The following is a 15,635-nucleotide window of genomic DNA, read 5'->3' on the forward strand; positions in this document are numbered from 1 at the left end:
TTCATTATTCAGAGTTCCCAAAGGCGGGGGGCACATCATGCCACACAGGGCCACAAGGGGAAGCACTCGTGTTGATCAGGGGACAGAGGAATCGAGGGGAAAACGTGGGCAAGAACCCTCATTACGGTTTTCACAGGAAGGGGTAGGTAAGGCAGGGTAAGCAGGTTTAAGATTGGCTAGTTGGAATAATTTCAGCAGACTCTGGGGGCGTTGGGGCTGTCCCTAGCTGCCAGGTACTTAGCCCAGGTGATTAGGACAGGGGAACAGTGGACCAAAGGTGAGAGTTCCGTGAGCACCCAATAAACCAGGTGGTCAGGGTATGATCTTGAGTTGGTTGGTCTGTGCTCCCAGGGGAGTTGTTTGTTATCTTTAGGAAGTTGCTAACCCAGAAGACAGAACCTTCTAGTGTCAGCAAAGTTCCAAAAAGTATCAAAATAAAAAGACTTAACCCATCCCAATTCTTAATACACATCCTGACTAGGTATTAATCCTTACTATCACAGTTAATTCAATTGAAACTGAGAGTTCACAGTTAAGAGAGGTCTTTCTTTCTCTAACCTTCATTTATTCACTCAACAAGCATCTATTAAGCACTTACTATGTACGGAGCACTATGTTAAGCCCTGGGATATAAACAGGAAAAACAGTCCTTTTCTTAAAGTGGGAGTAACAAAATAAAATGTTTAAATGTCTTTAATAAATGTTACAATAACAGAAAGTCTGGTGTTCCATAATAGGAGAGGCCCCAAACACAGCCAGAAAGGGACCAGATTCCACAATGCCCCCAAATCCCCACGCCCACACCTCCTCCAACTCCATAGAGTGAGGCTCAGGAACAGAGCCTGTGGCAAAAGAGCTGAATAAATTCTCCTGTCTTCTCCCAACAGCTGCTCCAATAAGCTCCCTGTGAATAAAACCTTTGAATAAAATTATTTTCCTTCTCCATTTCTGAGAACTAACCATAAGGAAATCATGCAGTAGAAGCAGAAATCTATATGCAGAAAGAGGTGCATTGCAGAGTTATCAAAATTCGGGGGAAAAATTGATGCAACAGAATTATCCAAAACCAATGGAGTAGTTGAACAAAGTAAGTACACCTACCAATGCACATTATTAAGCAAAAAGAACTGTATAATGTCTCAGAAGGAGCACAGACCCGAGTCAGATTTTCTACGCTCCAGCCTTTGGGCAAACTAGTTAACGTTCCTGAATCTCAGTTTTCCCATTTATGAAAGGGGGGCTAGCTAACAATAGTTGCAACCTCACAGTGTTGTTGTGGAGATTAAATAAGATGACGCAGATAAAGCACTTAATAAACACCTAGAATAGTGCTCAGTAAATGTTGGCCATTACTGTTCTCATTATTAGAGTCAATGAAAACAGTTAATTGGGTGGACCTAATACATCACAGAAAATATTTCTAATACAGTCTTAAATATATATATATGTGTGTATATATAATATAATATAATATAAATGTAATCATATTCTGAGCCTATGCGAAATGTATATGAAATGTTTAAATAGTTGTATTGATAGCATAATGGCATTATGAGTAATTTTTTTTTTTAATTTATTATTTATTTATTTATTTACTGGCTGTGTTGGGTCTTTGTTGCTGCACACGGGCTTTCTCTAGTTGCGGCGAGCAGGGGCTACTCTTCTTTGCAGTGCGCGGGGCTCCTCACTGCTGTGTCTTCTCTCATTGCAGAGCACGGGCTCTAGGCGCATGGGCTTCAGTAGTTGCAGCACGTGGGTGCAATAGTTGTGGCTCACGGGCTTAAAACACAGGCTCAATAGTTGTAGCGCACGGGCTTATTTGCTCCACAGCATGTGGGATCTTCCTGGAGCAGGGATCGAACCCGTGTCCCCTGCATTGGCAGGCTGATTCTTAACCACTGTACCACCTAGGAAGCCCTATGAGTAATATTTTAATGAAAGATTTACTTTAATCTTATTGCAAATTTCTCTTTAATAAAAAATGAAAGGGAGGGATATAAAAATAAAAGTAAAAACAAAAGTAAGGGAACACTGCAAGTAATTGTATGCTAAGAAATTCAAAAACCATTGATAAATTTGTCCTGAGATTCATGTCTGCAGAGTTGATGAGCCTAAATCACTTTCAGACTGGGGAGAGACATCTTTTTTTAGCATATAAAACTCTAACTCTTCTCAATATGTAGCAATAACATGCTGATATAAGCTAGTTCCAAGCTGCAGGTCAGTGTCATTGAGACTGCCAAGAGGCAAAAGATCAAGACAGATCAGAGAGAAGGAAATAGAAAGCCACCTATTAAATGGTGATATATGAGTTTATTTTGCATGTATAGTATTAATTCAAATACATAAAAATATGTGTAAGTAGCTATCAACACACTATAAATATAGGGTACAAAGAAATAAAAGATTGGAAATACATTGCTAACAGTAGCTCTCTTTGGGTTGGAAGATCATAGATGATATCCAATTTCTTCCTTATCCCTTCTAAAGTTTTCTACAGTTGCCATGTAATACTTTTAAATTTGGAGGAAGGGACCTTTAAAAACTATTTATTTCTTCTTTTTAAAGCAAGGGATTATTCATGCGCAAGGTAAGTGGGAGAGTACAAGCCAGTAATGTCACAAATTCCCTAGCACATGTGTTTGTTTACTCCCAAAAGTCCCTGAGTTGGGAGCTAAAAATAGAAAGAGCTGGGGGCTAAATTGGGGGGGGCAATAAGTCCCACAAGAAGGGCTGTGAGCAGGGCGAACTGAGGTGAAGCACAGGAGTGAGGTGACTTGGAGGGAAAGGTGGTTGACTAGGGTCCTCCCTTAGAAGTGGGGCTACGTAGGCAGGTGGTGCCGATCCAGGGATCCAGCTTGGAAGGGCTTTGTGGAGGGTGTTGCCTCAGGATAGGAGGATTGTTTTAATAATTCAGTAGACAAATAATTCAGTTTGATCCCAAAGGAAGCAGCTGTGTCCTCCCCAAATCCCGTTAGTCTGTCAAGGAGGCTTAGCACTCCCAGAGCTGGAACTTGATTTCTGGTCATTTGTGGCCTCTTCTTGCCGCCCAACTCCTTCCCAAAGAGTTCTATGTGCCCCCAGGAATTCCTGATTTGGGTGTTTGTTGAATCAAAAGAAATTTTCCACTGAAGTCCTTTCAATCAAAAAAATACACAAATTTCCTGTACTTCTGAAACTAGACAGGCCTTTAGAAATAGTTTAGCCAAACACCTTCATGGGTGCAAGGCACAGTGCTCCTTTGAGAGGTGAGGAAACTGGGACTCAAAGAGATTAGGTGATCTGTCCAGGGTGGCTGAATAAGTTATGGCAGCGCTCCCCAGGATCCCTCTCTTTTCTGTGTAATTTTTCCATCACCCATGTTGTTCTTTGTCAAACAGGAAGAACCTTCCTTTGCTAGGATTCGTCAATGCACCGTTATGTCCTGTCACAATAGTAATTATCATTATATTTTGACAAAATAATACTTACCATTGTGTCCTCACTGAATAATACTTAACCATTTATCGAGGCCTATGTGCTCTTTTCATAAGCAGTCATTTGATTCTTATAATAAGAAGGTATTATTAGGTTTCACACAAAAAAGCTGAGCATTAGAGCAGTTAAATAAACCATCCACTGTCACCCTGGCAGTGGTAGCAGAGTCAGGATCTGAACCCAGTCCATCTGAATCCAAAGTTATCTTTTTGATCCTCCACAAAGAAACACTGTTGGTTATATATGCACAATGGAATAGTATTCAGCCTTAAAAAAGAAGGAAATCTTGCTGTTTGCAGCAACATGGATGAACGTGAAGGACATTATGCTAAGTGAAATAAGCCAAACACAGAATAACGAATACTGCATGATATCACTTGTACGTGGAATCTAAAAACTGTTGCATCTAAAAAATCTATAAGCAGAGAACAGAATGGTGCTGATAGGGGCTTGGGGATGGGGGGGTGGGGGAAGATGGAAAGATGTGGGTCAAAGCATGTAAAGTTTCAGTTAAGGAAGATGAATAATTTCTAAAGATCTAATGTAGAACAATATGATTATAGTTACCAATAGTTTATTGTACACTTGAAATTTGCTAAAAGGGTAGATGTTAAGTGTTCTTATCACATGAAAAAGGAAAAGAAGCTGGGGAAGGAGTGGCAGGCACCATTCCAGCTGCAAAGTGGTAAGAAGCCCCTGAAAATGCCCAAGAAGCAGGCCAAGGGGATGGATACGGAAGATAAGGCATTCAAGCAGAAACAGAAAGAGGAGCAGAAGAAACTCAGGGAGTTAAAAGCAAAGGCCTCGGGGAAGGGCCCCCAGGTCATAAGCGGAATTAAGAAATCTGGCAAGAGTAATCTCTTCCTTGTGCCTGAGGCAGTGATGATCCTTAATTCCATTCCTGGTTAAACATTTGAATTCCCTGCCATAACAACTGCTGCCCCCTATAGCTAGATGAAGTGTAGTCTTAGAACCTTATTCTACATTTAAGAATAAACTTTTGTTTAAAAAAAGAAAGGAAAAAAAGAAACCGGTAACTATCTTAGGTGATAGGTTAATTAGCTTGACTGTGGTAATCATTTCACAATGTATATGTACATCAAATCATCAAACTGTACAAACTGTACTGTCAAATATAGCCCAGTAAAATTTTTAAAATAAAAAAATAAAAATATCTTGACTACACATACAAAAAATATTCTGTTGGGGCTGGTCTTTCAAGGAGCTGATTCTCCATTAAAGTAAATTCAGTATTCCTAAGTTCTCTCATTAGTGCAACTGTCTTTTCTTTGATTAAAATGGCAACATTTAAGCATCTTGACATTACATAAGAACTAAATTCTTAAATTGGATTCATTCTGAACACCTCCATAGAGTTATCAGGATAAGAATTTTTACCTTGGATTTGTTTTTATTTCATTTGAGTGTGCAAAGTATGATGATGATGTATTATTATAATACAATAGTGATTTGCACACTCAAGCCAAAAAAAAAAGGAACCCAGGGTAAAATTTTTATGAGAACCATAAAGGAGAAATTTTAGATACTCCTTTGTGTGTGTTTGTTTTATTTTCCATTAATATGGCAATCTTCAAAAGTTTAGCATTGTAAAACATCAACTCTGGCATTTAAAATAATAAATAAAAAGCAAGGTGTCCTCCAATTCCTTACTAGTGCTGGGGACAAAGATCACTCAGAGTTCATCCTGAAAAGCATCTAAATTTAGAGATTTGCTACCGGAGCAAAACTTCCACGTACCAGTAATAGCACCAGACAGTCTTTCCAAAGTATGTCAGGCATGTGTTTGCAATGCTGTCACAAGCAGGGTCAAGAGTATCTGTCCCTGTGTGCTGGTGACCTGGGAGCTCTCACTGTTTTCTAGGCCAGTTGCAGAGAGATCTGGGGCTGGAAGCAAAGGAGATTGCACAATAGTTAGCACAAGTGCTTATTTTAATCACAGTCAGGCAAGGGCTTTTTAAAACTTTTTTTTTAATTTGAAATGTGCACATATGTGCATAGTTGTTTACTTTTTTTTTAATGTCAACGCTTACTGAAAGAGGAACTTCCCTGGTGGGGCAGTGGTTAAGAATCCGCCTGCCAATGCAGGGCACACCGGTTCGAGCCCTGGTCCAGGAGGATCACACATGCTGCGGAGCAACTAAGCCCGTGCACCACAACTACTGAGCTCACACGCCACATCTACTGAAGCCCGAGCACCTAGAGCCCGTGTTCTGCAACAAGAGAAGCCACCACAATAAGAAGCCCACGCACCACAATGAAGAGTAGCCCGTGCTCACCGCAACTAGAGAAAGCCCACGCAGCAACAAACACCCAACACAGCCAATAAATAAGCAAATAAATAAATAAATTTATTTTTAAAAAAAGAAAAAACAAGCTTACTGAAAGAAATAAAGGTCTCCCTCAACCCCTACTTTTAGTCCCGTGGTCTGCAACTCAAAGGCAACCACGGTTTAAGCTTAATGATGTAGCCTTTGAGTATGGATATTTTATTAGCAGAAGCAAACTGTTTTTCTACATCTCGTGGGCAGTCTCTTTCTCTTTTTCAATCTTATAAACGCTCATTGGGAAAAACAAAAGAAGGACAGGACCCTGGTGCCTGTTCAGAAAGTCTGGTTTTGGTTTCCAGGTTTTCTAAATCACTTCATTTCTTCTGGCTTGTTTATCAAATCTAGTTTACAGAGATTATATGTTCTTTTACTCTTCCTTTCTTTCCTACTTTACCCCTCCTAAAGCAGAGGACAAAGCATAGAGGACATAGCTAGAATTGGTGGAGAAGGGGACAACAGTAATAATAAGAACTTTGGTTGTTATTGAGCACTTACTGTATCCCGGACACTTTTTTTTTTCTCATTTCAGCTTCAAAACAATTCTATGAGGTAGGTGTTTTTAATCCCCATTTTTGCAGCTGAGAAAACTGAGAAAGATTAAGTCATTTACTCAAGGATATATAGCTAGTAAGGAACAAAGCTAAGTTTTGAATCTTGAGTCTTCAAGTCTAAAGTCCCAGGGGAAACACTTAGATTTCAAGTCTTTACAGGGAGACAGAGAACATGACTGTCAAAGTGCTAAGCTACGTAAAGGAGTGAAAAATGACATCGCGCAGATTAGGGTGATCCCGGCCTAGCAGTGTGTGGGAACTGCTCTGAGATCTGCATTAAAGTTTTTGAGAGGTTGCACTGTTCACAATAGAAGCTTCAGACAGAGCATCCAATCAGCACAGTGTCAGGTGAGCTTACTAAACTGAGAATTCTTGGGCTGGAGATGGGCGTACTAATCTCAACCAACACAATTCCTTAAGAAACTGGATAGAGTCTTTCAAGAACAGGAAGCGTCTGCCGCATATACTCACGGTCAGGTCCAGCCTTTTCATACCTGCTGAAGGATTCTTGGAAGGCTGCCCATTACGCAAAAGGGAACCAAAGATGGACAAGACACACTGTCAGAAACTGCAGGCATTTGGGAGAACAGTGCCAGAGACAGCAGAGGAAGAGCAAGTTGGAATTAGTACATGTCTCTTAAATGTCACAGGGTGGCAAGAAACTGGAGATGAAGTCAAAGTCCGCAGGGACCAGCAGCCGGAATTCTGTATGGACTCATATCTCTCTGTGGGGCAGACTGCTGAGCAGCGCTAGGACGGGGATGATGGTCATTTTTTAAAACTGGCCTAAGCTTGTGACCAGATGCCATGAGCAGGAGAAGACACGTTCCATACGTGTTCATACCTGAGAGGGTTTTGCAGAAATCTCGTGACAAGGTGTTATGAGGTGTCCCTTGGAGAACCAGGCCTACCTAAAGCAGTCAGGGCAGGAGTAACTTCCAAAACATCAGGTTTCTTCAGAGACCAGAGGGGCCACCTGAATTCTCATTACTGGAGAAGTAATTAAGGAAGAAAAGAAGGAGGTGAAATTAGATGTCCTTGGGGCAGAAGAATGAAGAGAAAAACAAGGACGGGCATCACATGCAGGGAGGATACAAGTATGCCTCAGTCCCCTGAAGTCAGAGCCCAGGGCTCACGGTGATAACCAGGCATCCTTACCTGCATCTGGTGTCGCAAGTTCGGTCACAAACAGGATCCAAGGCCACCTAGGTACCAATTCCTGGCACCTATCAACTTCAACCTGTGAAAGATGGTGTTGAGAACAAAGCAAGGCTAGCCACCCCACCCATCCCACTCCCAGGAGAAACACTTCTTGTTTCAGAAGGAAAAGCTCCAGAATGGGAGCAGGGAACTCACCTTCTAGGTGGCAGAAGACTTACCTCTTTTCCCAGATCTCAAAATGGAAAATTTTCCAACTATGTCTTTCCTTGCTAAATCCTAACACTATTATGTTTGACCCCAAGGTTTAACTGGCCTAGGGGGACCCATGACTATCTGGGCTTGGGTAAGATAGCCTTCCTAGTAACTATAGAGCCAGAGAGAGTCAGAATTCTGTACCCAAAAGAGCTACAGAGATGAGTCACGCCTGTCTTCACCAGAGAAGGGAGGGAAGGGGTGGGCCTCAAGACTGGAGAGGTTCAGGTGCCATGAGCAAATAGTGTATTGTGTTCACTCTTGTCCTCACTCAACACTTTGAGGAGGTATTGTGTAACAAACTTGCTGAGATGTTAAATATGTCTGTGGAGCAAAACAGGGTGGGGGTGGGGTGCACTGAGATAATTTGTTATTTATGGTATCTCTGTCTTCTGAAGAATTGAACTCTCTTGTTTGAAAGGCGATGAGTGTGAAAATGCAAATTACTGGAAAAGAGATGGCAGGGGTAGGGGTAGGGGGTGGGGGTAGGGGGTGGGTGGAAGGGTAGAGGGGATTGTCTAGGAGGAAGGTGGCAGAGATCATGGAAAGCGAGGAACCCCAAGCTTATGGCTGGAGAGAGGCTCAGAGACAGGATGTATGGTGGGAAAAGAAGAGTAGCTGGTACCAAGGAGGGGCTGGTGAGGGAGCAGAGATGGTTAAAGGGAATTGTTATGGGGTTTTGCAGTGTGAGATGCTATGTAATTCTCTCTTTGTGAAACCTTCAGTAAAATCTCCATTCATCAAGTGCTTTGCAGCTGGGGCTTGTTCCAGGGGAGGAGCAAATGTGCTGAGCCTGTAGCTGGTCGAAGGATCCAGCTGCATTCAAGGGCTGGGTATAAACGCAGTGCTGGTGTCACATTATAAAGGATGTGGGAGGTGTGCACAGCTTCACAATAGGTGAGGGAGAGAGACGATCAGAGAAGGTGGCACCAGAGATGGGCCTTAAAGGATGACCAATATTTCTACTAGAATTAGGGACAGGGGGACTGCAAGTGCAAGAGACCTGGAGCAGAGGCAAGGAGGTCTGAAAGTGTGTCATATGTTTAGCGAGTGATGATTTACCGAGTCCCAACTGTTGTCTGCATGGAGAAGAGAAGCAGGCTGGAGAGAAAAAAAATGGCTGGAGGAACTATGGATGCTTGGCCACCTTCAAACCCTAAAGGCTGTCATAAATGCTCTGGAGAGCAAAACAAGGACTTCCATGTGGTATGTGCAAGAATATGGAGCAATATACTATATCCCTGAAAGGAGAGGAAATAGGTCTGGAGACCCTCTGATTCCCCTCAGTCTAAGTAGCTGCCTCCTTCAAACGACCAAGCTGACAGAGACTGTAAACACTGTGTAACATAGATCATGTTACCATCACTCAGTTTCAGCAGATGGCCCCTGGACTTAAGAGCTCTGCTTCTAGTCCGGTCCCAGCGGAGGAAAAGGCTGCCGAGCAGCCATGCTTACTGATATGTGGGGTAGGCGTAACTCCCAGGGCCCTCTACCAATGCCAAAACCACCTCTATTTGGGGGGCTGCCTGAGGAGCTCCAGCACCTCCCAGGTAGTCCCTGCCTGTCTTCCGGGCTGCTGTCCTGTGAGTCCCCTCATTCCCTTCCACTCTTAGAATCGTGACTGATCACCCTGCTCCCATCTGCCCAGAGAGAATCATCACGTGGACAAGTCCAAGTGGATGCCAAGGAGTCTGGAGGCACTTTTTTTTCTCTCTAGCCCCCTTAACCTCAAGAAGTAGAGATCATCACTCCACCGGTTAACAGATACGTATTGAACATCCACTAGGTATACTACAACACAAAATGAATAAGACATCATCCCTGACCTCAGGGATTTCAGAGGGTACTCAGTGGGAAAAGGCATGTAAATGCAGTTGACCCTTAAACAACAAGGGTTTGAACAGCAAAGTTCCACTTATATGCAGATTCTTTTTTTTTTTCAGTACTAAATACTACAGTACACCATCCAGGGTTGGCTGAATCTGTGGATATGGAAGCAGGGATACAGGAAGCAGAGGTATGTGGAGGGGTGACTATAAACTACACACAGATTTTCAGGTGCGCAGAGGATGAGAGCTCCTAACCCCTGTGTTAGTGTGATGTCACACAGTTAGTATAACTGCTAGGAGGTAAGGACGGGCTGCTGTGGGAAGATGGAGGGGAGATACCTGGCCCAGAGGGCAATGAGGAGGAATGGAGGGTTTCCAGGAGAGAGGATCCACGGGCTGACTCCTGCGAGGAAGAGCAGGAGCTAACTTAGTGAATGCGGTGAAGGGGAGGAGGGGGCATAAGAGCATAGGGGCAGGATATGGATGGGAATGCCCTGGAGACAGCAAGACTCCTTAGGGCAAGAGTCCTGTGGGAAGTTCACTGAGGCTGGTGTTCAGGCTGCAGAGTTGGGCCCCAGGGTGCATCAAGAATCTGCACTTTCAGGGAGTTGGAACTTTACAACGGTAGTGAGGACCCACAGGTACTTAGTTGCCTGCCTACTCAAGGAAAAACGAAAAGCCATCCAAGAAAGGACGTTGTATACTGTTTACCTCATCATTGAATAACAGTCTTAATAACATAAACATTAATTATTTAACCAGAAATTTATGATATTGGAAGGATAGGGGACAGGAATGACAGCTCCCTTAATAGGAAATAGACACATATTATATGGAAAGATAAATGTAAATATCAGAATAGCTCAAATAGTTGAAAGTGGTTGCTTCTGGAGAATCAAGAATGAGGAAGGATGGGAGATGGTACTGCTGTTGTACTACTAGACTTGTAATATTTAACTCTGTAAATATACTTTTCAGAAAGATAATTGTGTGCCTATATTACTATATATAAAATTATTTTTTTTAATGTGTCAACCCCAGCCTCAGCACTTAATAAATGAGTGTCCAGGGCCAAATCTTTATCCTCTCTGTGGCTTAGTTTCTTCACCTGTAAAATAAGATAATAACACTATCTTGCTGGAATATTATGAAGATTAAAGGATCTATGTAAAGTACCTAGTGCTCTGTCTGGAGCTTGGCAGACACTCAATAAATGGTAGGTATTCTCATTTTTAATAACAGATGGAAAAGAGGTATAAAAACCTTTTTAAAAGGCCTGGACACAAGCCTTCTATATTATCTACACCTCTGGTCATTGGAACACATCCCCTTATTTAATAAAGGCATAACTGTATTCATAAAGTATGGAAGAGAGGGAAGTTATAATTCTGATATCAAAACCCAAAAATTAGTTAAATGTTTCAAAATCTGGAGGTATACTCAACCTTGAAAAAAATACTTGCAGAAACAAAAAGACAAAATAATGTCTTTCGTGGACTCTGCTTCAGAAAACAGGGATTTGTGGCAACTTTGTCTGATTGTATGTACGTTTAAAACAACAACAAAAGGTAACCCAGGATGATACAGGTGACAGTAACAGATTTACAGAGAAATTTTAGTTTCCCTGAGCCGTCTAGCTACCAGGGTTCTAATCCCTTTCACCTTTCAGGTCCTCAGATTTCCCGATTGTATAACAAGGGGTCAAATAAAAAGGTCTCTAAGGCTAGTCCCAAACTCTAGGGTTCTGAGAATTCTTGATTATGTGCTTTTGCCTTGGGACGTGGCAATAAACATCCGACTGAGGTTTCCCACTAGGCTCCTAACACGGATGCATTTCCTTAACCTATTCCAACCTAAAACTAAGCGTTTCCGAATCAACAGTCCTAGGGTTGGATCTCCTCAAGCCCCGCACCCGACACCCGCCCTATAGCGGTAAAACCAAACAGCTGGGGCGGCCACCCCCTGCCCCCCCCATGGTAACTACATCTCCCAGGGTCCCCCGGGGCGGGGGGTGCCCACTCGGATTGGCCAGGGGTGCGTGACGCTCAGTGTTTTGGCCTGGGCGGTCACATGTTTCCTTTGTTGTGAGCTGCGGAGGGGCTGGTGGCTCGAGGAGACGCCGGCGCTGGAGAGGACGCTGCGCCGCCGGCCGCTAAGGGACCGCGGGGGCCGCCGCTGCTGGCCACTGCTCTGGCTGCTTAAAGGTACCCGGGGATGACAGCTCCGGGACCGGCCAAAAGGCGAGGAACCGGCAAGAGCCGGGGGCGGAGGGGCGCCCGAGGTCCCGACGACGGGGGTGTCTCCAGGAGGGAAGCCAGCGGCGGCCGGCCTCTTGGAGCCAGAGGAGGGGTCCGAGGAGAGATTGCGGCTGGGGCTGCAGGGCCTCTGTTTGGGGCGAGGGGGGCTCCGGGGCTCCCCTGGGGGTCGTCAGCCCCCGTAACGACACTCTGAGAGAAACGGCACCCCCAATTCCTCGCACTACCGCCCCGGAACTGCGGCGCTGCTGGCGCGCCCGCTGGGGGCGGATTGGGAGGGGCATGGCCGCCGGGGCCGGGGGTGGCAGGTGCGGGTCACCCCTCCGCCTGGGCGACGGGGGACGGCTGGCCGACAGGGCTGGGGAGAGGGGTCCTGCGTATTGCCGATGGGCTCCGAACGGAGCGCTGCTCTTTTTTAATCGAAGGAAGCTCTGAGAATGCGAAGGTTTGAAATCGAGCCCTCCTGTTTGGTGGGGGCGACAGTTTGATCCTGACGGGGAGGACTGACAGGGTCAAGGTGGGTCCCAGGGCTGCGGGCCAGAGAAGCCCCATTAGAGGCACATTGCGAAATGTGCTCGGCGCCGTCACCTGACCGTTACCCCCGCCCGCGAGCCTTTGTTTACCGCCGCGCGGCCCGCGCCGGGAGCCGGGCCCTGGAAAGACGGTCCCCCCGGGAGTCGGGGCGGGCGGGGGAGCGGGCGTTCCGCCGCCGGCGTCCCCGCCTAACCTCCCCTCCTTCCCACCACTCCAGGCCTCGGTTTCTTAATTTAGTTCCTAATGGCCCCGCCCCCAGGTTCTGGACGCTCGGAGGCGAAGACCGTTAACGCGGCGGGGATTGGGCCCTGCGGTGCTTGCGGGCGGGACGACGGGGTGAGTTCCGAGTGTTTACTGGCGGGTGTCTTGTCGCGAGGTGGACTTGGCCGGGCAGCTCTTCCCCGCCCCCTTGAAGGTGATCTGGAGGACGCGCGGGGGCGCGCGCTCGCCTTTGGTGCAGCTGCGGCCCGAGCGGAGCCGCCGGCGGTGCGCGCTCGCGCCGGAGGACTCGGGTGCGAGGCCCAGCTGTCCCGCCATCCCTGGGTGGCCGCCGCAGCTTTTTGCCTGAGCCTGTAGGCAGTTCTGGGGCCCACGGAGGACCGGAAAATTAGCCCTCTCTAACTCCTGTCGCCTCATCTACCCAGATGGTAGGAAAAAAGCCCTCAGGCGAATTAGTTCTTGCCTGTTCTGAAAACAAGGTTTAACTAGCTTAATAAGGACCATAACGCCACATTTTACAGTGCCTCACAGTCACCCCTGAGGCAGTGACTATTCACAATTAATTTTAGTGGATTTTAATGATTAATCACTGTTCTCTTGAAGAGCTTTTAAAAAATTGTCTTAGTATTTGCAGCTACAGACTAAGTCCACCAGCGAGGTTGGTTTTTGTGAAGTACGTAAAATAGATCAAAAATCTGCCTGCTGTCGACTAATGTAAAATTAGAACTCTATTTTTAAAAAAGATAATTTGAGGATATCCTGCCCCCCTCCCCCCCCAAAAAAAAAAAACCAGCTCATCTGTACACCGGTTTAGATGAGTTGTTTCCTTGTTTGGGGCTAATAGCTCACTCTTCTGTGATGACAGTAATAAAATCTACCAGAACAGTCATTTTAGCCACAGTGTGTTGAAGATGCGGTTTTCCTAATCTGTGATTTAATAGGGTACGTGGGTTTTATCAGATTTTCTTTTCCTATAAATCTGTGTGAATTCACCCAAAATGGTGCATTTCTGTAGGAGGTAGATTGAGCTCCCTGGTGGGTGAAGCAGGAATTGAGTATGAACAATTCTCATTGGCTGTGCATTCTTAATTTATTTTTAAAATTCAAGCTGGAATGACTACGCCAGAAGGAGTAGCTTCTGTGATCCTGAACTGCCTCATCGCTTGTGCATTGAAGGCATTTAACATTTCTAAATAAGTACACGATGCAAACCTCTAACCTTTGTAAAAAATAAAACTACCACTCATAAGCCTGCTTATCCAGACAAAGCCTGTGACTTAGTCTCTAAACAGAAAGAAGAAATAATATTCTGAGTTGGAGCTATCAGCTTTAATTTAAATTTTCTTGGCTTTTGTCCAAGTTGCTAAAACCTTAATGCTCTTTCAAAAAACTTTGTTTTAGCTTCCTTGTTTTTCTGCCATTTTATTAAAACACAAAGGTCAAGCGGGTGAAAAACAAATACTATTTATTAATCGAGGAGCTGCAGGGTTTTTTGTGTATACTTTTTACTTTCCTAGGAATTTGGGACGTCCTTTTTCAATACATATTTATGTATGGACTGTATAAAAAATGTAAATAAAATATCCTAGTATATCCTCATAAGTATATATGAACTATATAAGCATATACATTTTGTATGATTCTATTTCTGTTGTGACTGAAACGAAGAGTATGTGGCCACTTGACAACCGTTAACATTTTAAAACCCTTATTCTTTGTCATATTAAAAACAGTAGCTAAACTAGCTTTTTTCAATTAGAGTTTGTCACTCTGCCTAAATTCATCACCCAAGGGATACAATTTTTTAGCATTTGGCACATCTTAAAGCCTACTAAATTGATGTCTAAAAGTCATTAGGTTTTGCTCTTTACTCAGTGCTTTCTAAAACTTACTTCTGTAAATAGTTTGTGTCACCACTAAGGCAAATAAAAATCACTGACTTAAAAGTGCTTTTATACATAGAGAAGTCATGTAAAATATTGAATCTCAGACTTGTACAAGTGGCAGAGTACTGGGTAGTGTCCTTGCAGATTTAATTCATTCTGATAAGAGAACCAAAAACATTTTGCTGAAAGAAAGCATAACTATATTATATATCTACAGGTCTTAAGATTTTAAAATAAAAAAAAATGCATTAGATATCTAAAGGAAACGTTTCTAGCAAGATAAAACCAAAGACATTAAGTTTACGTGTCAAGTAGGTTCAATAGGACAGCTTTGCTGAGACAGCTTTAGTTTGAGAAAATGCTTCGTTTCAGATAGTTCCATGTTAAATATAATTTCCTGGTTATTTTTAAATAATAGATTTACAATGTTACAGTGTTTTCTGGCTTTCTGTTGAGTTACTGTATCTTTAAAGATAAACCTCTTATTCCTTAGTCTTTTTGCTATTTATGCTATGTCGTCCTTCACTCAAAATTCAATTTGAGAAAATGGAATGATGTGGAGCATAGCATGTAGCAATTCATTACTGCAAGTTTCAGGGACCATGTTAGTCAAAATGTTGTTGGTATTTATTAGTCTTTGTAAGCCCCCTCACTAACCCATACTGTCTTAAGGCTGATAGTAACTTCTTTCTTTGTATAGGGTTCCTGCATTCTAAAGGAAAAATAAGCTTGATTGAAGTACAACTACACTCTAAGATCAATTCTGATACTGTATATCTCCTTTGGACTTTGTACACCGATCTCCTCTGTTTCTTGCCCTTAAACCTATTAGGTTGGTAAGTATTACCTAAAAAACCCTGCAGAAAATGCCCAGGTGAATTGCCTTGCCCTTCTGCTCCTTAAGGTATAATTCTAGACTAGATCAGTCATGAGAGAATCTATTCCAATTTGCACTCTAGCAGAAATAAGTTGTTTTCTGCTAGAGAAACACTGAGAATTTGAATCTATCTTAGTATCCATCTTTGAGTTCTTGTTTGATTCTAATCTTAGCCAACCCACAGTATCTAAAATTGTATCTGAATCCAGTATTCACACTCCAGTGGCAGGCAGAGGGTGGGCTCTC

At 43.7% G+C, this 15,635-nt stretch overlaps 1 protein-coding gene and 2 long non-coding RNA genes across 3 annotated transcripts in view; 1 reads left to right on the forward strand and 2 right to left on the reverse strand.

The window, feature by feature from the left end:
- Positions 1-1,602: 1,602 nt before the first annotated feature.
- On the reverse strand, positions 1,603-6,400 carry LOC130855773 (uncharacterized). Its single transcript, XR_009054371.1, has 3 exons — positions 6,321-6,400; positions 5,236-5,382; positions 1,603-1,917 (listed from the first exon to the last, which is right to left on the reverse strand). It is a non-coding gene; the product is annotated as an uncharacterized LOC130855773 (long non-coding RNA).
- Positions 6,401-6,608: 208 nt separating this feature from the next.
- LOC130855772 (uncharacterized) lies at positions 6,609-7,891 on the reverse strand. Its single transcript, XR_009054370.1, has 3 exons — positions 7,756-7,891; positions 7,535-7,616; positions 6,609-7,366 (listed from the first exon to the last, which is right to left on the reverse strand). It is a non-coding gene; the product is annotated as an uncharacterized LOC130855772 (long non-coding RNA).
- Positions 7,892-11,710: 3,819 nt separating this feature from the next.
- The window catches only part of KLHL24 (kelch like family member 24), a 35,214-nt gene continuing 31,289 nt past the window's right edge, over positions 11,711-15,635 (forward strand). Inside the window, exons 1-3 of the mRNA XM_057738839.1 lie at positions 11,711-11,822; positions 12,667-12,743; positions 15,213-15,348. The gene's annotated coding sequence lies outside the window, so the exon portion shown is untranslated. The remainder of the gene's footprint in view (positions 11,823-12,666; positions 12,744-15,212; positions 15,349-15,635) is intronic.

This window comes from Hippopotamus amphibius, chromosome 6, assembly GCF_030028045.1.
Source record: "Hippopotamus amphibius kiboko isolate mHipAmp2 chromosome 6, mHipAmp2.hap2, whole genome shotgun sequence".
Taxonomy (NCBI): domain Eukaryota; kingdom Metazoa; phylum Chordata; class Mammalia; order Artiodactyla; family Hippopotamidae; genus Hippopotamus; species Hippopotamus amphibius.